The sequence below is a fragment of the Macaca nemestrina genome, chromosome 17, assembly GCF_043159975.1.
Source record: "Macaca nemestrina isolate mMacNem1 chromosome 17, mMacNem.hap1, whole genome shotgun sequence".
Lineage (NCBI taxonomy): Eukaryota > Metazoa > Chordata > Mammalia > Primates > Cercopithecidae > Macaca > Macaca nemestrina.
In genome coordinates, this window is record NC_092141.1 from 20,844,047 (window position 1) to 20,868,125 (window position 24,079).

General features: G+C 46.3%; 1 non-coding gene across 1 annotated transcript in view; it reads right to left on the reverse strand.

Moving 5' to 3' along the window:
• LOC105493316 (uncharacterized) overlaps window positions 1-16,198 on the reverse strand; it is a 24,554-nt gene extending 8,356 nt beyond the window's left edge. Inside the window, exons 1-2 of the transcript XR_011615503.1 lie at window positions 15,744-16,198; window positions 9,803-9,916 (exon numbers count right to left, since the gene is read on the reverse strand). This is a non-coding gene — a transcript (uncharacterized protein). The remainder of the gene's footprint in view (window positions 1-9,802; window positions 9,917-15,743) is intronic.
• Window positions 16,199-24,079: the final 7,881 nt, after the last annotated feature.

The window sequence follows — 24,079 nt, forward strand, 5'->3', positions numbered from 1 at the left end:
TGCGCTATGAGGGTCCCTCTCTGGGGCTGGCCGAGGCCGGAGCCGGCTGCCTCTGCTTGCTGAGAGTGGGGAGGGAGAGGCGCCGGCGGGAGCCGCCGCTGCGCGCGCGCTCGCGGGAAGGCGCGGGATCCAGGTGAGTGCGGACTCGCAAACCCCGCACTGGGCGTGGTCGGCCAGGGCCTGCTGGGCTTGATAGGGGGATGAGCTCCCTCTGGGCTGTGGGAGTGCCCGGGCTAGGTGCTGCAAACTAACGCGGCCAGTGCCAGTGAGAGGGGAAGCTGGCTGGGCTTCTTGGAGGGGTGGGGACTTGGAGCACTTTTCCGTCTAGCTAAAGGATTGTAAACGCACCAATCAGCACTCTGTGTCTAGCTAATAGGGTGGGGGTTTGGAGAACTTTTGTGTCTAGCTGAAGGATTGTAAACGCACCAATCAGCTCAATCAGCTCTCTGTGTCTAGCTAAAGGTTTGTAAATGCACCAATCAGCACTCTGTCAAAACGGACCAATCAGCTCTCTGTAAAATGGACCAATCAGCAGGATGTGGGTGGGGACCAAATAAGGGAATAAAAGCAGGCCACCAGCACCAGCAGCGGCAATCCGTGGGGTAGTGTTCTGTGCTGTGGAAGCTTAATTAATTCTTTTACTCTTCCCGATAAATCTTGCTACTTCTCACTCTTTGGGTCCATGCCACCTTCATGAGCTGTAACACTCACTGCAAAGGTCTGCAGCTTCACTCCTGAAGCCAGTGAGACCACAAACCCACTGGGAGGGACGAACAACTCCGGACTGGAGGAATCAACAACTCTGGATGTGCCACCTTTATGAACTGTAACACTCACCGCGAGGGTCCATGGCTTCATTCTTGAAGTCAATGAGACCAAGAACCCACCAATTCTGGACACACTAGCACTTTGGGAGGCTGAGGCAAGGGGATCACTTGAGGTCAGGAGTTCAAAACCAGCCTGGCCAATATGGTGAAACCCCCATCTCTACTAAAAATGCAAAAAATAGCCAGGTGTGGTGGCACGTGCCTGTGCTCCCAGTTGCTTAGTTGCTTGGGAGGCTGAAGTGGGAAGATTGCTTGAGCCTGGGAGGTTGAGGCTGCAGTGAACAGACATTATGCCACTACACTCCTGACTGGGTGATAAGGTAAGACCCTGTCTCAAAAAAAAAAAAAAAAAAAAAGGTGGAATTCATAGAAGCAGAGTCAGATATGGTTACCAGGGGCTGGAGCGATGGGGTGATGTTAATCAAAGGATACCAAATTTCATTTAGACAGCAGGAATAACTTCAAGAGGCCTATTGTAAAACATGGTGACTACAGTTAATAACAATGTATTGTATTCTTAATAAAAAAATAAGTAAAAGATTAGAACAGATGCTTTGCTGAAGAAGACACATATGACTAACCAATTAACCCATGAAAATGTTCAACACTGTTAGTCATCAGGGAAATGTAAATTAAAACTACATTTCATATCCATCACACACCATTTCATACCTTCAAAATTGCTAAAATTAAAATAACGCACAAGGTCGAATATTTGTGAGGATGTGGAACAACCAGAACTCTCACACTACTGGTCTAACCACTTTGGGAAAAGGCCTGGGAGGAGGAGGAGGTGGTGGTGGTGGTGTTTCGAGATGGAGTCTCACTCTGTCACCCAGGCTGGAGTGGAGTGGTGTGATCTCAGCTCACTGCAACCTAGGCCTGGGAGTTGCTTGTAAAACTAAACATGCACCTACTCTCTGACCCAGTGTCCCACTCTTTGGTGTGCACCAAGAGGAATGAAATGTATTTTCACCAAAAGACTTGTACTATAAGGTAGGTTTCTGGTTTACTCACAGTAGTCCCAAACAGGAAGCAGCCCTAGCAGCCATCCATAGGAAAATGTTCAACTGTAGTGAATTCATTCATTGGAACACTACTCAGTAATAAAATGGAATGAGTTGCTGCTACCCACAACATAGATGAATCTTGAAAGCATTTTGCTGAGTGACAGAAGCCTTAAAGGAACCATGCTCTATGGTTCCATTAATACAAAGTTCTAGAAGAGGCTAAATAAGTCTATATTGGAAAAAAATCAGGTCAGTGAATTGATTTGGGAGATTGTCAATGGAAACTGACCAGAAGGAGCATGAGGACACTTTCCGGGGTCATGGTAATGTTCTGCAAGAACTCCCTTCTGCCCCATGAGCCAGTCTCTGGTAGACTCTAATCTGCATTCTGTCAAATTCACAGAGACAGAAAATCAGATTAGGATACAAATCTACAAATTTTATAGAGTTCTTGCCATTTATCTGTTTTCTGTATGTCTTATACGGTTTTTTGGTTCCTCAATTCCTCCATTACTGCCTTTTTTGTATTTAGTTGATCTTTTGTAATGTTTCATTTTGATTTCTCTCTTCCTTCCTTTTCTGTCTGTTTTTGGTAATTGTCTAAGTGGTTGCCTTGTGAATTGCATATTACATCTTAAATTTATAACAACCTGGTTTGAAAAATACCACCTTAGTTTAAATAGTACATAAATACTTTCATCCTATACATTTCCAACCCTTCTCCTTTATATTGTTATTGTCACACATTACATCTTTATATATTGTGAGCCTATTAACATAGATTTACAATTATTATTTTTTCTATTTTTTTAATTATATAGGAAAAAAAGAAAAGTACAATAATACTGGCTTTTATATTTCCCTAAGTAGTTACCTTTACCAGTTTCTTTCTTCATATAGCTTTGAGTTACTATCTGGTGTCCTTTCATTTCAGCCTGAAGGGGTTTAGCATTTCTTGTAGGGAAGGTCTATAAATGAAAAATTCCCTTAACTTTTTTTTTTTTTTTTTTTTTTTTTTTGAGACTGAGTCTGGCTCTGTCGCCCAGGCTGGAGTGCAGTGGCCGGATCTCAGCTCACTGCAAGCTCCGCCTCCCGGGTTTACCCCATTCTCCTGCCTCAGCCTCCGGAGTAGCTGGGACCACAGGCGCCCGCCACCTCGCCCGGCTAGTTTTTTGTATTTTTTAGTAGAGACGGGGTTTCACCGTGTTAGCCAGGATGGTCTCGATCTCCTGATCTTGTGATCCGCCCGTCTCAGCCTCCCAAAGTGCTAGGATTACAGGCTTGAGCCACCGTGCCCGGCTACCTTAACTTTTGTATATCTGGGAATGTCTGAATTTCTTTTTTTTTTTTCCTTCTTTCTTTTTCTTTCTTTCTTTTTTTTTTTCAGAGCAGGAGTGGAAGTTTATTTAAAAAGGCTTTAAAACAGTAAAGAGGCCGGGCGCGGTGGCTCAAGCCTGTAATCCCAGCACTTTGGGAGGCCGAGATGGGCGGATCACGAGGTCAGGAGATCGAGACCATCCTGGCTAACACGGTGAAACCCCGTCTCTACTAAAAGATACAAAATACTAGCCGGGCGAGGTGGTGGGCGTCTGTGGTCCCAGCTACTCGGGAGGCTGAGGCAGGAGAATGGCGGGAACCCAGGAGGCGGAGCTTGCAGTGAGCTGAGATCTGGCCACTGCACTCCAGCCTGGGCGACAGAGCCAGACTCAGTCTCAAAGAAAAAAAAAAAAAAAAAACAGTAAAGAAAGGAAAGTATGCTGGAAGAGACCCAAGCGGGCATGTGAAGGTCAAGTGCCTTTTTGTTTGAGACAGTGTTTCACTGTGTCTCCCAGACTGAATACAGTGGCATGGCTCACTGCAACCTTGAACTCCTAGGCTCAAGCAATCTTCCCACCTCAGCCTCCCAAGTAGCTGGGATTACAGGGGTGACACTGCATTTGGCTAATTTTTAGAAATTTTTTATAGAGACAGGGTCTCCTTATATTACCCAGACTGATCTCAAAATCCTAGGCTCAAGTGATCCTCCCACCTCAGCCTCCCAAAGTGTTGGGATTATAGGTATGAGCCACCACACCTGGCCCTATTGAATTTTTGAAGAATAATTTTGCCAGATATCAAATTCTTGGTGTAAAGTTCTTCAGCACTTTAAATACGTTATCCCCCCTGCCTTCTGGCCTCCATGGGGACTGGTGAGAAATCACCTGTCAATCTTACTGAAGATCACTTTTACTTGTTTATCCATTTACCTGTTGATAGACAGATGATAGACAGAGGATAAGTTGCTTTTCTCTTGCTGCTTTCAAGATTCTGTCTTTGTCATTGTCCTTGACAGTTTGATTTAAATGTTCTCAGTGTATATCCCTTTGAGTTATCCTCTTTAGAGCACATTGAGCTTCTTGGATGTGTAGATGTATAGATTTATGTCTTTCATCAAATTTGAGAAGTTTTTCATTTTTTTGTCTTTTTTTGAGACAGAGTCTCAACTGTCACCCAGGCTGGAGTGCAGTGGCGCCATCTCGGCTCACTGAAAACTCCACCTCCTGGGTTCATGTCATTCTCCTGCCTCAGCCTGCCAAGTAGCTGGGACTACAGGCACCCACCACCACACCCAGCTAATTCTCTTTTTTTTTTTTTGTATTTTTAGTAGAGATGTGGTTTCACCGTGTTAGCCAGGCTGGTCTCGATCTCCTGACCTTGTGATCCGCCCGCCTCAGCCTCCCAAAGTGCTGGAATATAGGCATGAGCCACTGTGCCCGGCCGAGAAGTTTTTCTTCACAGCTTTGCAAACACTTACTTTCCATTTTGTTGTTGTTGTTGTTGTTTAAATAATAGCCATCCCAAAGAGCGTAAGTTGTCCCTTCATTCCTACACATAGAATTCACAAAAAGTTTGCTTCTCATTCCTACAGATCATCTGACTTAGAAGTCTTCATTTCTAATGGAGGAATCCTTCTATCAGGAAACACACCAATTATTCCATTTAACTGATAGTTGAGATGGCCTCCTAGCTATTTTGAGGTCTTCCATTGAACCAATAGGCAATTATGGGAGTTACATACTGGCTTGAGTGATTGGCCCTGATTACCAAGGAGAAATAGTGTTGCTGATGCAAAATGTGGGCAAAGAAGATTAGACCTGGACCTTAGGGCATTCTCAGGGTGGGGTGGGTCTCTTGGTATTTCTATGTCCAACAGTAAAAGTTAATGGAAGATCATAGCAACCCTATAAAAAGGAGATCACTAAGGCCTCAGATCCTTCAGGAATAAAACTTTAGGTCATTCCGCCAGATACAGAACCCTGATCAGCTGAGAGGGTGGCTGAGGGCAAAGGTAGCAATGAAACAGGTAGCGAAAGAAGGAAGTTATAAATATTAATGATGGTCTCTGACTAGTTATAGTAGACTGTAGTAAATATGCATACTTTAGTCTCTGCTTGTATTTGTATATGTGAATCAATTTCAGTTTTATTTCTCTTTTCTCCAGCTATTTTACATAAGGAAAGTGGGTGGTATGCCGGGCGCGGTGGCTCACGCCTGTAATCCCAGCACTTTGGGAGGCCGAGGCGGGCGGATCACAAGGTCAGGAGATCGAGACCACGGTGAAACCCCGTCTCTACTAAAAATACAAAAAATTAGCCGGGCGCGGTTGTGGGCGCCTGTAGTCCTAGCTACTCGGGAGGCTGAGGCAGGAGAATGGCGTGAACCCGGGAGGCGGAGCTTGCAGTGAGCCGAGATCGCGCCACTGCACTCCAGCCTGGGCGACAGAGCGAGACTCTGTCTCAAAAAAAAAAAAAAAAAAAAAGGAAAGTGGGTGGTGATTAACCTCAGAGTCTCCAGGGACAAACTATCCAGGACTGTGACTGAAATAGAAGAGGAATTAACATCATTCAGAACTGAACACGGTGACTGAGGGGAGTTTGTGTCTCCCGTTTTAGGAAAGAAGATGAGAACATGTATGAGGGAGAGTCATGTACTGTATATTAGGCAAAAGCATGATGCTGTTATTTGAAAAGTTAATTGGAGTGCCCACTAAAAACCGCTCAGCAATTTTCTTGAAGACCTCAGTGCTCATGTTATTCTTTCCTCTATTTTATTTTCCTCTCTCCCGCCCTTTTCAGAAAGAGTCTACAGCAGAAGCCATTGACCCTGTTCAAATTACAGAAGAGCCCTTTTTGAATTTATGAAAATCCTGAAATACTAAAATTTTGCCAATTAGTGTTATAGATTTTGTTTTTATTTTTATTTTTTGACAAAAGGTCTGGCACTGCATGCAGGCTGGAGTGCAGTGGGATGACCTCAGTTTACTGAAACCTTGACCTCCGAGGCTCAAGTGATCCTCTCACCTCAGCCCCCCAAGTAGCTTGGACTACAGGCACATGCCAACACACCTGGCTAATTTTTGTACTTTTTGTAGAGACAGGGTCTTGTCATGTTGCCCAGGCTGGTCTCAAACTCTTGGGCTCAAGTGATGTACCCGCCTCGGCCTCCCAAAGTGCTGGGATTACAGGCATGAGCCACCAAACCCAGCCTCATGTTATGACTTTCCAACCGGAATTTAGTGTTAACAAAGTAATCACAAATGTAATATATTAGTTTGAAATTAGTAATGCCCACCAGATTCAATCACTAAAAAATGTGATGTCATTAAAAACCATTTTCCTACATGGAAACAAGAGCCAATTTCTGTCCCAAGCAGGTTGAATTATCACAATTTCCTAATAAGCAGAGTCCAACTTCCTAATTCAAACCCTCAAACTCATTGTTAAATAAGCCCAGAGGAGTTGGACATTTTCCATCACGCATGTGGGAAGAGAGAAGACCAATGATACTCTTCAGATTTAACAGGTAACCCTTAAAAGTATCTGTTAAGAATACAGAGATGACCATGACAACACTATCACCAGAGCAACAACTATCAACTAATGTAACCATGTAGAAATAATGTCTTTTTTGTGGGTCTTCTTTTCTTCCTTTTTTCTTCTTTTTTTTTTCTTTTTTGGTGCAAGACATGGCAACAGTTTCTAAAGTCTATGTTCACATGATATTTGCAAGAAAAGGCTTATTTTAATGACAGCACAAGTGGGTAACTGTTACAGATACTCACATGACCCTGCACTTTCCATTTCACAGCAGAGGGCAGGATTGTGGTGACCACTCTCAAGTTACCATCATCACGAATCAGCTTACTTAAAACAGTTTATTATGATTATAAATAATCTAAAATATTTTATTTAAAATAGATTATTTAGAATCAATTTTTTTTTTTTTTTTTTTTTTTTTTTTGAGACGGAGTCTCGCGCTGTGTCACCCAGGCTGGAGTGCAGTGGCGCGATCTCGGCTCACTGCAAGCTCCGCCTCCCAGGTTCACGCCATTCTCCTGCCTCAGCCTCCGAGTGGCTGGGACTACAGGCGCCCGCCACCACGCCCGGCTAGTTTTTTGTATTTTTAGTAGAGACGGGGTTTCACCATGTTAGCCAGGATGGTCTTGATCTCCTGACCTCGTGATCCACCCGCCTCGGCCTCCCAAAGTGCTGGGATTACAGGCTTGAGCCACCGCGCCCGGCCAGAATCAATTATTTTAAATACTTTGTGATGTAGAACATTCTCTCTGGTCAGGTGTGGTGGTTCACGCCTGTAATCCCAGCACTTTGGGAGGCCAAGACGGGAGGATTGCTTGAGCCCAGGAGTTTGAGACCGGCCTACACAACATAGTGAGACCCCATCTCTATTAAAAACACATAAATGAGCTGGATATAGTAGCCTGCATCTGTAGCCCCAGCTACTCAGGAGGCTGAGGTGGGAGGATCACTCGAGCCCAGGAGGTTGAGGCTGCAGGGCTGTGATCGCACTACTGCATTCCAGCCTGGTTGACAAAGTGAGACCTTCTCAAAAAAAAAAAAAAAAAAAAAAAAAGCCAGGCGTAGTGGCTCACACCTGTAATCCTAGCCCTTTGGGAGGCTGAGGGAGCAGATCACTTGAGGTCAGGAATTCAAGACCAGCCTGGCCAACATGTGAAACCCCGTCTCCACCAAAAAATACAAAAATTCGCTGGGTGTGGTGGCACGTGCCCATGATCCCAGATACTTGGGAGGCTGAGGTGGGAGGATTGCTCAAACCAGAGGCGGAGGTTGCAGTGAGACGATATCACACCACTGCACTCCAGCCTGGGTGACAGAGTGAGACTGTCTCAAAAATAAAATAAAGAAGTAACATTTTTTTCTGACCTCCCCTGTTCTTTCTGAGACCTCCTTGTTAAGTTTTAAGACTTGCAGTTTTTGAGGCCTGGTCCTGAAGTGAACTACTTAGTATTACTTACAAAGGACAGACCTTCAAAGTGACGTTTCACTGGCAGAAATGGAGAAGGGGCTGAGTACAGATTTCACGTAATAAAAGTGAAATGAAAATGAAGTGCACATGGAAATGTTCTTCTCTGAAACGAATTAGGCTATCCTGTATTTAGCGGTTTCGGGGAAAACATTCAATATTAATATCTCTTATGTTTCTTTTTTTTTTTTTTTTTTTTTGAGACGGAGTCCCGCTCTGTCGCCCAGGCGGGAGTGCAGTGGCCAGATCTCAGCTCACTGCAAGCTCCGCCTCCCGGGTTCACGCCCGTTCTCCTGCCTCAGCCTCCCGAGTAGCTGGGACTACAGGCGCCCGCCACCTCGCCCGGCTAGTTTTTTGTATTTTTTAGTAGAGACGGGGTTTCACCGTGTTAGCCAGGATGGTCTCGATCTCCTGACCTCGTGATCTGCCCGTCTCGGCCTCCCAAAGTGCTGGGATTACAGGCTTGAGCCACCGCGCCCAGCCTCTCTTATGTTTCTTGAAACCACCCCCCTGCTGCTGCTGCTTTTTTTTTGGGGGGGGGACGGAGTCTCTCTCTGTCACCCAGGCTGGGGTGCAGTGGCACGATCTTGGCTCACTGCAACCTCCACCTCCCAGGTTCATGTAATTCTCCTGCCTCAGCCTCCCAAGTAGCTGCGATTACAGGCATGTGTCACCACGCCCAGCTAATTTATTTTTTTGAGACAGAGTCTTGCTCTCGTCACCCAGGCTGGAGTGCAGTGGCATGATCTTGGCTCACTGCAACCTCCGCCTCCCAGGTTCAAGCTATTCTCCTGCCTCAGCATCCTGAGTAGCTGCGATTACAGGTGCCCGCCACCATGCCCAGCTAATTTTTGTACTTTTAGTAGAGACGGGGTTTTACCATGTTGGCCAGGCTGGTCTTGAACTCCTGACCCAGGTGATCCCCCCCACCTTAGCCTCTTACAGCGCTGGGATTACAGGCTTGAGTCACTGCGTCTGGCCGTTTTTTGGTATTTTTTTTTAGTAGAGACAGGGTTTCACCATGTTGGCGAGGCTGGTTTCAGACTCCTGACCTCGTGCAATCTGCCCACCTTGGCCTCCCGAAGTGCTGGAATTACAGGCTTGTGCCACTGCGCCCGGCCACCCCTTTTTCATCTATGTTTGTGTGGTCTTTACAACTGCCCCATGAAGCAGGCATCAATCTCCATTTCACCCACAAGGGACTGCGGCTCAGATGCCCAAACTCACACAGCTTTAGTGGTGGCTGAGGATGTGAAGCTGGCTTTCTGAGGCCTTGATAAGCCTCAGCAATAACAAGGCTGACTGATACTTGAGTAGTTACTATGTACTAAGACCTGTTCTATCGCGATACATAGATCCATCCATCCATACATACATATACAGCTGACCCTTGAACAATGGGGAGGGGGGAGCGTTAGGAACACCAACCCCCGACACAGTTGAAAAACTGCCTATAACATTGGATTTCCCCAAAGCTTAACTACCAACAGCTTACTGTTGATGGGAAGCCTTACTGATAACATAAAGTTGATCAACACATTTTTTAAAAGTTATACATATTCTACTCTGTATTCTTAACAATAAAGTAAGCTAGAGAAAAGAAACCATTATTTAGAAAACCAGGCTGGGCATGGTGGCACAAACCTGTAGTTCCAGCTACTTGGGAAGCTGAAGCAGGATGATCACTTGAGCCTAGGAGGCTGAGGTTGCAGTGAGCTGAGATCCCGTTACTGCACTCCAACCAAGGTGACAGAGACCCTGTCTCAAAAAAAAAAAAAAGGAAAAGGAAAGAAAATCAGGCCGGGTGCAGTGGCTCACACCTGTAATCCTAGCACTTTGGGAGGCCAAGGCAGGAGGATCTCTTGAGTCTACGAGTTCGAAACCAGCCTGGGCAACATGGTGAATTCCTGTCTCTACAAAAAATACAAAAATTAGACAGTAGTGGTGCACACCTGTGGTCCCAGATACTCAGGAAGCCAAGTTGGGAGGATCCCTTGAGCCTAGAGGTCAAGGCTGCAGTGAGCCGAGGTTGTGCCACTGCACTCCAGCATGGGTGACAGAGCAAGACACTGTCTCAGAAAAAAAGAGAAGATCATAAGGAAGAAAATATATTTAGTGGATCATCATAAAAGTCTTCATCCTCATCATCTTTTTTTTTTTTTTTTTGAGACGGAGTCTCCCTCTGTCGCCCAGACTGGAGTGCAGTGGCCGGATCTCAGCTCACTGCAAGCTCCGCCTCCTGGGTTTACGCTATTCTCCTGCCTCAGCCTCCCGAGTAGCTGGGACTACAGGCGCCAGCCACCTCGCCCGGCTAGTTTTTTGTATTTTTTAGTAGAGACGGGGTTTCACCGTGTTAGCCAGGATGGTCTCGATCTCCTGACCTCGTGATCCGCCCGTCTCGGCCTCCCAAAGTGCTGGGATTACAGGCTTGAGCCACCGCGCCCGGCCCATCCTCATCATCTTCATGTTGAGTAGGCTAAGGCAGAAGAGGAGGAGGGGGAGAAAGAGGAGGAAGGAGAGGGGGAGGAGGGGTTCATCTTGCTGTCTTAGGAGTGGCAAAGAAGTGGTGGAGGAGATGGAAGGGGAGACAGAAGGGGCAGGCACATTTTATCTTTTAAAATCCATTTATAAATAGACTCATCCAGTTCCAACCTGTATTGTTCAAGGGTCAGTCGTATGTATAATTTAAACCTCATAACAACCCAATGAAGTAGTTGAGACTGGCTCGTCTGATGTTGACTCATTAGACTCTTCAACCCAGAACATATTTACACTTCAAAAAGTAAAAAGGAAGGCTAGCGGTGGTGGCTTACACCTATAATCCCAGGGCTTTGGGAGGCCAAGGTGGGAGGATTGCTTGAGGCTTGGAATTCAACATCAGCCTGGGCAACATAGCAAGACCCTGTCACCACCAAAAAAAAAAAAAAAAAAAAATTAGCCAGGCATGGTGGTGTGCACCGGTAGTCCCAGCTACTCGGGAGGCTGTGGCAGGGGGAACCCTTCAACTCAGGAGTCTGAGGCTACAGTGAGCTATGATCACACCACTGAACTCTGGCACGGGTGAAAGAGTGAAAGCCTGTCTCTCGAAATAAAATAAAAACAAAAAGCTTTCAATTTCTAAAAACCTTGCATTCTGAGACAGGCCATGAATATAAAACCTTCCAGGAAGCCTTGAAATACACCAAAAGCTTGGCATCTTATATAAACCATATATTGTGGCCGGGCGCAGTGGCTGAAGCCTGTAATCCCAGAACTTTGGGAGGCCGAGACGGGCGGATCACAAGGTCAGGAGATGGAGACCATCCTGGCTAACACGGTAACACGAGACCCCCCGTCTCTACTAAAAAATACAAAAAATTAGCCGGGTGAGGTGGCGGGCGCCTGTAGTCCCAGCTACTCAGGAGGCTGAGGCAGGAGAATGGCGCAATCCTGGGAGGCGGAGCTTGCAGTGAGTTGAGATCGCGCCACTGCACTCCAGCCTGGGTGACAGAGCGAGACTCTGCCTCAAAAAAAAAAAAAATAAATAAAATAAAATAAAATATAAACCATATATTGTTTTTAATTAACCAAAGACAGAAATTTCTGGTTTTTATCAAAAGAAGACAAGCATCCTCCAATGAGAATTGATGACATCTATACAATAAATTGAACAATAAGCACCACCTTATTTATTTATTTATTTATTTATTTATTTATTTATTTGAGACGGAGTCTCGCTCTGTTGCCCAGGCTGGAGTGCAGTGGTGTGATCTCGGTGCACTGCAAGCTCCGCCTTCCAGATTCCCGCCATTCTCCTGCCTCAGCCTCCCAAGTAGCTGGGACTACAGGCGCCCACCAACACGCCCAGCTAATTTTGTTTTTGTATTTTTAGTAGAGACGGGGTTGCACCATGTTAGCCAGGATGGTCTCGATCTCCCGACCTTGTGATCTGCCCCACCTCAGTCTCCCAAAGTGCTGGGATTACAGGCACGAGACACCGCGCCCGGCCACCACCTTCTCTTTTTATCTGTCAGTTGTTAGTTGGCTGTTCTGAGAGCTAGACTCCTTTGTTATGAAATTTGTACATTAGACTTTTCTCTTTGGGAGTACCATTCTCATTCCCATTATTTCAGAAACCGGGACACAGAGAAGTTCAGTAACTTGTCTAAGGATAGGGATAGAAGAGGTCAGAGAGAATGTTCGAGTCTCACTGTGTTGCCCAGGCTGGAGTGCAACTGGGATGGGGAACCAGGCAGCCTGTCCCCCTAAGCCCTGCTCTGACTTGCTCAGCCAGTACTTGACTTGTAAGCACCCGTTTTGCTGAAGTTGTTCCCTCCGTATACTTTACGACCCCTTACTTTTTTTTTTTCTTTTTTTTTTTCTAGCTCTGTCCTAGCTACTGAGAATACAGAAGATTTATTTTAAAAGTGCAGTCACTGCTCACGGGAGTTTAAACTTTTAAATGAGGGCATCAGACAAGCAAACAGGCAGTGATAATATGGCATGTTGGAGCCATGACAGAGGGATGCAAAGGACTGTGAGAGCCTGGAGGAAGCGCCTCACTCAGTCCTAAAGGTCAGGGAAGGCCACCTACAGGTGGGACACTGGAGCAGTCTTGAACATCAAGTGGGGCAGCCTGGATAAGAGAGACTCTGTCTCAAAAAGAAAGAAAATCAAGTAGGGACCTGGGCACAGTGGCTGATGCCTATAATATCAGCTCTTTCAGAGGCTGAGGCAGGCAGACTGCTTGAGCTCAGGAGTTCAAGACCAACGTGGGCAACACAGCGAAACTCTATCTCTACAAAAATAAAATTAAAAATACAAAAATCGGCCAGGCGTGGTGGCGTGTGGCTATGGTCCCAGCTATTTGGGAGGCCGAAGCGGGAGGATGACTTGAGCCCAGGAGGCAGTGGTTGCAGTGAACCATGACTGTGCCACTGCATTCTAGCCTGGGCAACTGTCTCAAAAAACGAAAGGAAGGGAAGGGGAGGGAAGGGAAGGGAAGGGAAGGGTGTGGTGGCTCATGCCTATAATCCCAGCACTTTGGGAGGTTGAGGCAGGAGAATCACTTGAGGCCAGGAGTTTGAGACCAGCCTGGCCAACATGGTTAAACCCCGAATCTACTAAAAATATAAAAATTAGCTGGGTGTGGTGGCGCATGCCTGTAGTCCCAGCTACTCCAGAGGCTGAGCGTGAGAATCACTTGAACCCGGGAGGCAGAGGTTGCAGTGAACCATGACTGTACCACTGCACTCCAGCCTGGGTGACAGAGCAAGGATCTGTCTCAAAAAAAAGAAAAAGAAAAAAAAGAAAAATAGGATGGCCGGGCGCGGTGGCTCACGCCTGTAATCCCAGCACTTTGGGAGGCCGAGGCGGGCGGATCACGAGGTCAGGAGATCGAGACCATCCTGGCTAACACCGTGAAACCCTGTCTCTACTAAAAATACAAAAAATTAGCTGGGCATGGTGGCGAGTGCCTGTAATCCCAGCCACTGGGAGGCTGAGGCAGAAGAATGGCATGAACCCAGGAGGCAGAGTTTGCAGTGAGCCCAGATCGCACCACTGCACTCCTGCCTGGGCAACAGGGCGAGACTCCATCTCAAAAAAAAAAAAAATAGGATGAGTTGGGTGGGGAAGGACAGGACCCCATTATAACTGTTAATCACTCCAAAATGTAGTGGCTTAGCACAACGACATTTTACTTTACTTTTTCATGGTTTTGGAAATTGGCTGGTATGGTTCTCTCAGGATCCCTGATACAGTTGCAGGGAGATAGGGGCTGGTACTTGATTCATCTTAAAGGCTTCACTGGTATCTACCGGTTGACACTAGTTGTTGGCTGGGCTCTCAGCTGGGGCTGTTGACCAGAACAATCCATGTTGCCTCTTCATGTAGCCCAGACTTCCTGATAGCACAGAAGCTGGGTTCCAACAGCAAGTCTGGGGCTACACTTCCTGGGAACAAGGAAGAAGCTATCTCACCCAGACTTGGAAGTGACACGGCCTCACTTTCACCATAGTCACAAGCCTTCCCAGATTGAAGCGGAGAGGTTCTACCTCTCACCAGGAGTGTCAAAGTCACCTTGCAGGAAGAGGATGTGGGATGGGAAATATCATTGTGGCCATTCTGGAAAACACCATCTGCCACAAAGACCTATAAGGGCCTAAGTACTGAAGAGATTACACTCCTCCCACCATCCAAATGTATTTCACATACAAACAACTCCAGACCATAAAATAGGGGCAATGCAGCCCAATAAAGTATCAACTTCCCCATAACTCCTTCCATGCTTTTTTCTGCTAGTGGTGGAGGGGACAGGGTGTCAACCATCCAATACTGTAGAGATATATTATTTTTCCTCACTCTCTTTTTTTTTAGGGGCTTGCCTCTGCTTTGCTGATGCCCTAAGTGTGTGCTCAAACTATATGGTGGATGCTGCGGCCTGGGGGAAGGGTGTTTTGGGCAGAGGGAGCAGCACATGAAAATAAGTTAAGCAGCATGGTTAGGTACACTCGGATGGGGAGAAACCAGAGGGAGAATGGTGAGACATGATGCTGAAAGGCTGATAAGAAATAGATCAGGAAGAGCCTTGTGGACCAATCATAATACTGAGCACCAATAACAATAGCATGCATTCTTTTGTTCTTAGTATTCTAAGCGCTTTTCATAAACACACGTTAACCACTCAACAACCCTGGGACATAGGTAATATGATTTTTTTTTTTTTTTGAGACAGTCTTGCTCTGTCGCCCAGACTGGAGTGCAGTGGCATGATCTTGGCTCACTGCATCCTCTCCTGGGTTCAAGCGATTCTCTGATCTCAGCCTCCCAAGTAGCTGGGATTACAGGCGTGCACCACCACTCCCAGCTAATTTTTGTTTTTTTCCCTAGAGATGGGATTTTGCCATGTTGGCCAGGCTGCGATTATTTCATTTTACCAATGAGTTAAACTGGTTAAATAGTTTCTTCAGGCTCACACTGCTAGTAAGAGGCAGAAATGTGATTTCTGCCCAGAAAGTCTGGCCCCAGAACCTGCTCCCTTAACTGCGTATTACTAATCAAAGGAGTGTACACTTCAGCCTGAAGGAGAAATTGACTGATTTCCTAGAATATGAAATTTGATTTAAACAAAAGTAGAGAATTTCACTAAAACCTTCTGGCCTGATTTTGGATACTTTGGGAAATATAAACTCAAGCATGGAATGTTACATCCTTTTTTTTTTTTTTTTTTTTTAAGATATACTATACGTATGATTGTAATATACAAAAGTAAGGTGCACTGGCCAAGCGTGGTGGCTCACGCCTGTAGTCCCAGCTACTCAGGAGGCTGAGGCAGGAGAATCGCTTGAACCCAGGAGGCAGAGGTTGCAGTGAGCCGAGATCGCACCACTGCACTCCAGCCTGGGCAACGGAACGAAACTCCATCTCAAAAAACAACACAACATCAATCTTAAGAGTACAAACTTATGAGTTTTACACATGTGCACACCCATATAATCATCACTCATAGACCAGTTTCCACACCCCGAGGCTTCTCATGCCCTTCTCCCTGTCACTACGCCTAGCCCCAGGTAACCACTCTTTTGGCCTCTAGCACCTCCATCACCTGTTTCTGGACTTCATGAAGGGGTACGCCTTGTATCTGGCTTGTTTCACCCAACACCATGTCTGTGATAGTCATCCATGCTATTCCATGTAGTTGTAATGATCTTTTTCATTGTTTTGTTAACAATCCATTGTATAATTATACCACAATTCATCTGTTGATAAACGACTTGGGTCATTTCTGTGTTTTGACAAGTGTTACGCACGTCCTGGCACATTCCGTCCGCAATACACCTAGGAGGAGAATCGCTGGGTCTCAGATGCGCCACGCCTTCATTTAGCGACTATCCAGTTTAGCTGCTGCTTCGGCAACCAAGCCCTGGCCAAACGCCCCCAGATCGCGGGTAACTTTTTAACCACAATGACCGCTCTGTATCAGTATTTCATAAAACGCGGAGTTGAAGGAGGCTGAACTCAACAAGACTTCAGGCACAGCCGACGCTGTGGCACCAAGCGGCTGGCCCAACCCCCTAGAGCGTCGGAAGTTGTCGCGGCTCCGCTTTAGAGTGCCGCAGGTTTTCGGGTCTGCAAGGGTCGCTGGGAAGTGTAGTCTTTTATTGGGGGCGGAATGATCTGCTAAAAGGCAGGGTCCTTTTACACCAACGTTGATAGAGATCGATATTTATTCCTGCTACGATGACAAAAAGGAATTGTACACGAAGAAAAAAGGCAGACATTTAGAGAAGAGAAATTAATAGACAGGCTCATATGAGGGCTGCTAGAGTCTATCAATCTCACACTCCCGTTTCCTTTTTCTTTTTTTTCCTCTTTTTCTTTTTGGACCTTGTGTCTTTTCGCGCCAAAGCCCTAGAGACAGAGCCTGATTGGCCCAGCCACGACCTGTGGCCATCCATTGGTGGAGACCTCTTGATTAACAATCCTTCAATTTCCGGAGCGTGCGAAGGACTGGCAGACAGCTCCGGGAGCTTATGCGCAGTCCCGAAGCGGGCGGCAGCAAGTCCTCGGGGAAAACGCTGCCTGTACCCAAACCATAACCACGCGCTTGTCCCCTGAGACGTGCTTCCCGAAAGACCCCCGAGGCAAGTTGAAAGTCGCGGACACCAGAACCTGCTGCAGAGCTGGCTAAGAAGGAGGAGCTGCCTCCCAGGATGGGGCAGAATTTGCACCTCTCCAATTTCAATTTAAGGTGAACTAAACGAGAAAAGCAAATAACTTATCACGATCAAAATGCAATGTCTGATTCCCTAACAACTACCAGGAGGACAGTACCTATTCCACACAGAGCCAGAAACCTGGAGAGAGGAAACAATGTAAGTGAATTCTAGGCAGCAAGCATTTTTCTGTCCCTCGGCTAAGAGCCCTGCCACCACCTGTCCGTCTTCAGTAACACACTGGTTGACGTTTTTTGAGACCCCTATGTCAACGACATTGATAATAGCTTTGAGCACTGCCCAACCTCAAAATGACTATTGTTTTCCAGAGTCACTTTTTTTTTTTTTTGAGGCAGAGTCTTGCTGTGTTGCCCAGGCTGGAGTGCAGCGGCGTGATCTCGGGATCTCGGCTCACTGCAACCTCCACCTCCTGAGTTCAAGCGATTTTCCTGCCTCAGCCTCCCGAGTAGCTGGGATCACAGGCACAAGCCACCACTCCCGGCTAATTTTTGCATTTTTAGTAGAGACGGGGTTTCACCATGTTGGTCAGGCTGGTCTCGAACTCGTGATCCGCCCTCCTCGGCCTCCTAAAGTGTTAGGATTACAGGCGTAAGCCACTGCGCCCGGTCTAATTTTTTGTATTTTCAGTAGAGACAGGGTTTCACCATGTTGGCCAGGGTGGTCTCAAACTCCTCAGGTGAGCCGCCCCCCTTGACCTCCCGAAGTGCTGGGATTACAAGCCTGAGCCACTGCGCCAGGCCCAGCGTCACTTTATAGATAAAAAACCCTATAACCTCAAAGATCAGTACCTAAATTACAAGGGGAAATTAAGTCTTCATAAACAGATTAAAATGTGCTTTAAAGTTCCATGTAACCATAACCTTTCTTCAGCAAAAGGTTATTAATGCTTAATCTATGCCACAAAGTCACATTGAATATACATAGAATTTCTGTTCTTTGTAGCAAGATTCAGGGTGGTTTAGAAAATTAAGACAAATATGTGAGTAATTGTGCCTCAAGGCTCCGTGTGTTTGGAACTATAAGAATATTCCACATTCTGAGAATGTGGAAATTACTTTCAGTCTGGGAAAGGGGGCAGGGTTAGGGAAGGCTTCATGCAGGAGGTGGTGTGACAACATCGTCACATCCTCAGCATTTCTGTATTGCATTCAATAAGTCAATAAATGCCTGTATGAAAAGTATGTAGCACCATGGCAACAAACTAGATATAGCTCTTGCCCTCTAGAAAAAGAGCTAACATACTCTGCCAAAGATAAGGTACGGTGTGCGCCAAACAATGTGCCTATACTTCCTGCTGAATTACAGTTACCAATTTTTTTTTTTCTTTTTGAGATGATGTTTTGCTCTCGTTGCCCAGGCTGGAGTGCAGTGGCACGATCTCGGCTCACTGCAACCTGTGCGGCACGCTCTCGGCTCACTGCAACCTGTGCCTCCCGGGTTCAAGCGATTCTCCTGCCTCAGCCTCCCAAGTAGCTGGGATTACAGGCTTGTGCCACCACGCCAGGCTAATTTTGTATTTTTAGTAGAGATGGGGTTTCTCCATGTTGGTTAGGCTGGTCTCGAACTGCCAGCCTCAGGTGATCTATCCACCTCGTCCTCCCAGAGTACTGGGATTACAGGTATGAGCCACCGCGCCTGGCCTACGGTTATCTTGTTTTTTTGTTTTTTGGGTTTTTTTGAGACGGAGAATCGCTCTGTTGCCCAGGCTGGAGTGCAATGGTGTGATCTCCGCTCACCACAACCTCTGCCTCCCAGGTTCAAGCGATTCTCCTGCCTCAGCTTCCCGAGTAGCTGGGATTACAGGCATGTGCGACCATGGCCGGCTAATTTTTGTATTTTTAGTAGAGACAGAGTTTCACCATGCTGGCCAAGCTGGTCTCGAACTCCCGACCACAAGTGATCCTCTCGCCTCAGCCTCCCAAAGTGTTGGGATTACAGGCGTGAGCCACTGCGCCCAGCGGTTTTTTTTTTTTTTTTTTTTTTTTGAGACAGAGTCTCGCTGTGTTGCCCAAGGTGGAGTGCAGTGGCATGATCTCAGCTCACTGCAGCCTCCACCTCCCGGGTTCAAGCAGTTCTCCTGCCTCAGCCTCCCAAGTAGCTGGGACTACAGGTGCATGCTACCACGCCTGGCTAATTTTTTGTATTTTTTAGTAGAGGCGGGTTTCACCATGTTGCCCAGGCTGTTCTCAGGCAATCTGCCCGCCTCGGCCCCCAAAGTGCTAGGATTACAGGTGTGAGCCACCATGCCCAGCTCAGTTATTTATTGATTGATTGATTTTTTTGAGACGGAGTCTTGCTCTGTCACCCAGGCGGGAGTGCAGTGTCACAATCTCGGCTCACTGCAAGCTCTGCCTTCCAGGTTCACACTATTCTTCTGCCTCAGCCTCCTGAGTAGCTGGGACTACAGGCACCCGCCACCGCCCAGCTAATTTTTTGTATTTTTAGTAGAGACATGGTTTCACCATGTTAACCAGGATGGTCTCTATCTCCTGACCTTGTGATCCACCTGCCTCGGCCTTCCAAAGTGCTGGGTCAGTTATAATTTTTAACCTGTGTATATGACCCCACTCACTAGAGCCTTGACAAAATGGTTGCTTGGGGAAAGCTATTTTTGGAAAACTTCTCCAACGATAACTCATAAGGTGTAAAATTGTCACATTTGTCCAGAACATAATCTAGGGAAACTGTCATACAGTTCCCAAGGATATTTTTCTTTACCTGAGGCCCCTTTCGAGGTATGGCTATTGGATTACTCCAGTTGCCACCCTTGTCGTAAAGGAAAAACTCAGCTGAATTAAATTTAGCAGAGTTTCATTGTACAAGAACTACTGGCAGATCAGGTGGTCTCCTCAGCCAGAGCAGGCTCAGAGACTCCAGTACAGCCACGTGGTGGAAGAAGATTTACCGACAGAAAGAGGAAAGTGAGGTACAGAAACAGTGGATTGGTTACAGCTCAGCATTTATCTTATTTGAACAGAGTTTGAACAGTAGGCCACCTTTGCATTGGCCAAAATACAGTGACTGACACAAGAGTAGTCTACAGTCTGCTTACAGCTTCATTTAGGTTAGAGTTCACAATGTACAGATAAATATTTAGGCCAAACTTAAAATATGTAAGGAGGCAGCTTTAGTCTAAACTTGATTTAACACTTTGCAAATATACAAATATGTTCTCGTAATGATTTGCATGTTTTCTCACAGGGTAAAGGCATTTCCATGCAGAAAAGCAACAGCCTTAGGAGGAAGTAAAATTCCCTTAACCAATCCCTTACCCACATTTTACAATGTGGCCCATTCTCCAACATTTACAATGTGTTCATCATCTATAGTTACCTGGGTTAATAAAACACATAAATGCAGCCCATTGTGGCGGCTCACACCTGTAATCCCAGCACTTTGGGAGGCCAAGGCAGGCAGATCACTTGAGGTCAGGAGTTTGAGACCACCCTGGCCAACATGGTGAAACCCCATCTCTACTAAAAATACAAAAATTAGCTGGGAGTGGTGGTGCATGCCTGTAGTCCCAACTACTTGGTAGGCTGAGGTGGGAGGATAGCTTGAACCCAGGAAGCAGAGGTTGCAGTGAGCTGAGATCATGCCACTTTGCTCCTGTTTGGGCGACAGAGTGAGACCCTGTCTCAAGACAAAACAAAACAAAATAAAAACGCATAAATGGAATGATCAAAACTCAAGGATGGGCAAGGTGGCAGGCACACGCCTGTAATCCCAGCACTTTGGGAGGCCAAGGCAAAATATCACTTGGGCCCAGGAGTGTGAGACCAGACCAGGCAATGTAATGAGACTCCCATCTCTACAAATAATAGAAAAAATTAGCCAGGCAAGGTGGCATACACCTGTGGTCCCAGCTACTTGGGAGGCTGAGGTGGGAGGATTGCTTGAGCCCAGGAGGTCAGCACTGTAGTGAGCCATGATCATGCCACTGCGCTCTAGCCTAGGCAACAAAGTAAGACCCTGTATCTTTAAAAAAAAAAAAAAAAAAATGGCCAGGTGGGATGGCTCATGCCTGTAATCCCAGCACTTTGGGAGGCCGAGGTGGGCGGATCACGAAGTCAGTAGATCGAGACCATCCTGGCTAACATGGTGAAACCCCATCTCTACTAAAAATACAAAAAAAAAATTAGCTGGGTGTGAGAGCGGGTGCCTTTAGTCCCAGCTACTCGGGAGGCTGAGGCAGCAGAATTGTGTGAACCCAGGAGGCGGAGCTTTCAGTGAGCCGAGATCGCGCCACTGCACTCCAGCTTTGGCAAAGAGTGAGACTCCATCTCAAAAAAAAAAAAAAACAAAAAACACCCACACGAAAACTCAACTGGGAAAATTAACTGAGGCTTTTAAAATTCCTTAGCCAAAAGCTGTTGCTTCCACTGGTTCTGCTTCATCTGACGTTGACCCCTTTTGGTAAGCACCACCTGGGAATTTTGAATCTCCATTCAAAATCACAATGGCAGACCTATGAAATTGTCTCCAAAAACCTACATCTGTAACAGTAAAGGGAGATAGATTCAGATACTACAATGGTCTTATGAAACAATTATAAATTACATATTAGTGAAAGAAGCTTTTCACAGTGAGCTCCTAGGAAACTAAAACTGCAAGGATCACAAACTTCAGCCAGCAGGTTTCGTCTATCGGAAATAACATTAAAAACAAAACTCAGTGGGGCGCGGTGGCTCACGCCTGTAATCCCAGTACTTTGGTACGCCAAGGTGGGCGGATCACAAGGTCAGGAGTTCAAGACCAGCCTGACCAACATGGTGAAACCCCGTCTCTACTAAAAATACAAAATTAGCTGGGCGTGGTGGCGCATGCCTGTAATCCCAGCTATTCAAGAGGCTGAGGCAGGAGAATCGCTTGAACCCGGGAGATGGAGGTTGCAGTGAGCCTAGATCGCACCACTGTACTCCAGCCTGGGTGACAGAGTGGGATTCCGTCTTAAAAATAAATAAATTTAAAACAAACACAAACAAGAAAACTCTCTTCAACCAAAATGGTATGGACCTTATCAGGTATTCCTTAGTAGCCCTTTGTGATAGTGACAGGAGGCAGTCAAATGCCTAGGCAGATAAGGGTGGGTCACTGGTGAAACCCAACCTTTGAACTGAAGACAATGCTGGGTAAATCCTTGGATAGGACTGAGAACCTGTCTTCCTGTTTGGTGTGCTTTCCTCTGATCCCCACTCTTCACCTATTTTACATATACTTACCCTTTCCTAATTTTTTTTTTTTTTTTTTTTTTGAGACGGAGTCTTGCTCTGTCACCCAGGCTGGAGTGCAGTGGCGTGATCTCGGCTCACTGCAAGCTCCACCTCCCGGGTTCACGCCATTCTCCTGCCTCAGCCTCCTGAGTAGCTGGGACTACAGGTGCCTGCCACCACGCCTGGCTAATTTTTTGTATTTTTAGTAGAGACAGAGTTTCATCATGTTAGCCATGATGGTCTCAATCTCCTGACGTTGTGATCCACCCGCCTTGGCCTCCCAAAGTGCTGGGATTACAGGCATGAGCCACTGCACCCGGCCCTTAATTGATTTTTTTACACTGCCATGCTCATCCTTTAGTGGTGCCTTTGCTTTAGCCTTTCTTTGCATACTCACAAACCAATCAGTACTCCCCTATTCTGAACCCATAAAAGCCCTAGACTCAGCCAGTCTGAGAGGGGAACCACCCCCTGCATCTCCTCTTCGCTGACAGCTGTTCCATCACTCAATAAAATTCTCTACCCATTCTCACCCTTCAATTGTCAGCATATCCTCATTCTTCTTGGGTGCAGGACAAGAGCTTGGGAACTGCCAAACATGGGTACAAGCTATAGCACAGGCAGGCCGAGTGGATGGGGCACCTCCAGTGGCTGGCCCAGGGCCAAGTGAGGCCCAGGCTGGGGGGTGTTGCTGCCCATGGAGGTCTCCAGTTGGCAAAGTGACTGAGAAAAATCCTGCGTCATTTGTGAACGCAAAATATCTGAGACAGTTCTCAGTCAATTTAGAAAGTTTATTTTGCCAAGGTTAAGGATGAGCCTGTGACACAGCCTCAGAAAGTCCTGAGACATGTGCCCAAGATGGTCAGGGGTATAGTTTGCTTTTACACATTATAGGGAGACAGGGGACATCAATAACATGTAAGATGTACACGGATTCCATCCAGTAGGGGAGGACAACTCGAAGTGGGGGCTTCCAGGATAGAAGTAGCTAAGAGACAAAAGATTGCATTCATTTGAGTCCTTGATCAGCCTTCCACTGAATACACAATTTAGAATGGCTCAGTGAATACACATTTTCACATAAGCAGTGGGGCAGAGGAAGCAATCAGATATGCATTTGTCTCAGGTGAGCCTCAGAGGGATGGCTTTGAGTAGAATGGGAGGCAGGTTTGCCCTAAGCAGTTGCCAGCTTGACTTTTCCCTTTAGCTTAGTGATTTTGGTGTCCCAAGACTTATTTTCCTTTCATACTTTATACCACAAAATTAGAAGACAGAGACCCTTGGATTCATGTCTCAGAAGACTGAGTGAACTAAATGCAGAGTGTTTCACCAGGTGATACCCCTAGGATGGTTCTTTGGGTTATACCTGGGCACAAGGTCAAATAGTTCATACCCTTTCAAACTGTCAACAAAAAGAGTCAAACTCTGTAAAATATTTTAAGAGATTTATTCTAAGCCATATATGAGGGACCAATGTTCCATGACAGAGCCCCAGGAGATCCTGAGAACATATGCCCAAGGTGATCAGGTTTTACACATTTTAGGGAGACAGAAGAACACTGGTCAATATATGTAAGATGTACATTGGTTCGAAGTCAGGACAACCTGAAGCGGAGGTGGGGCTGGGATGCTTCCAGGTCACAGGCAGATTCAAAGATTTCTGGATTGGCAATTGGTTGAGAGAGTTAAGTTATTATCTGAAGACCTAGGCTCAATAGGAAATGTCTGCGTTTAAGATAAGCAGTTGTGGAGGCCGAGAATCCCATTATGTAGAGGAAATCTCCAGGTAGCAGGCTTCAGAGAGAATAGATGATAAACGTTTCTTATCAAAGTTAATTCTTTCTTGGATCAGGAAGAATGCCTAGAAAAGGAAAGGAATTCTTTTCAGAATGTAGATTTTACCACAAGAGGCAGCTTTGCAGGAGTATTTCTTTTTTTTTTTTTTTTTTTTTTTTGAGACGGAGTCTCGCTCTGTCGCCCAGGCTGGAGTG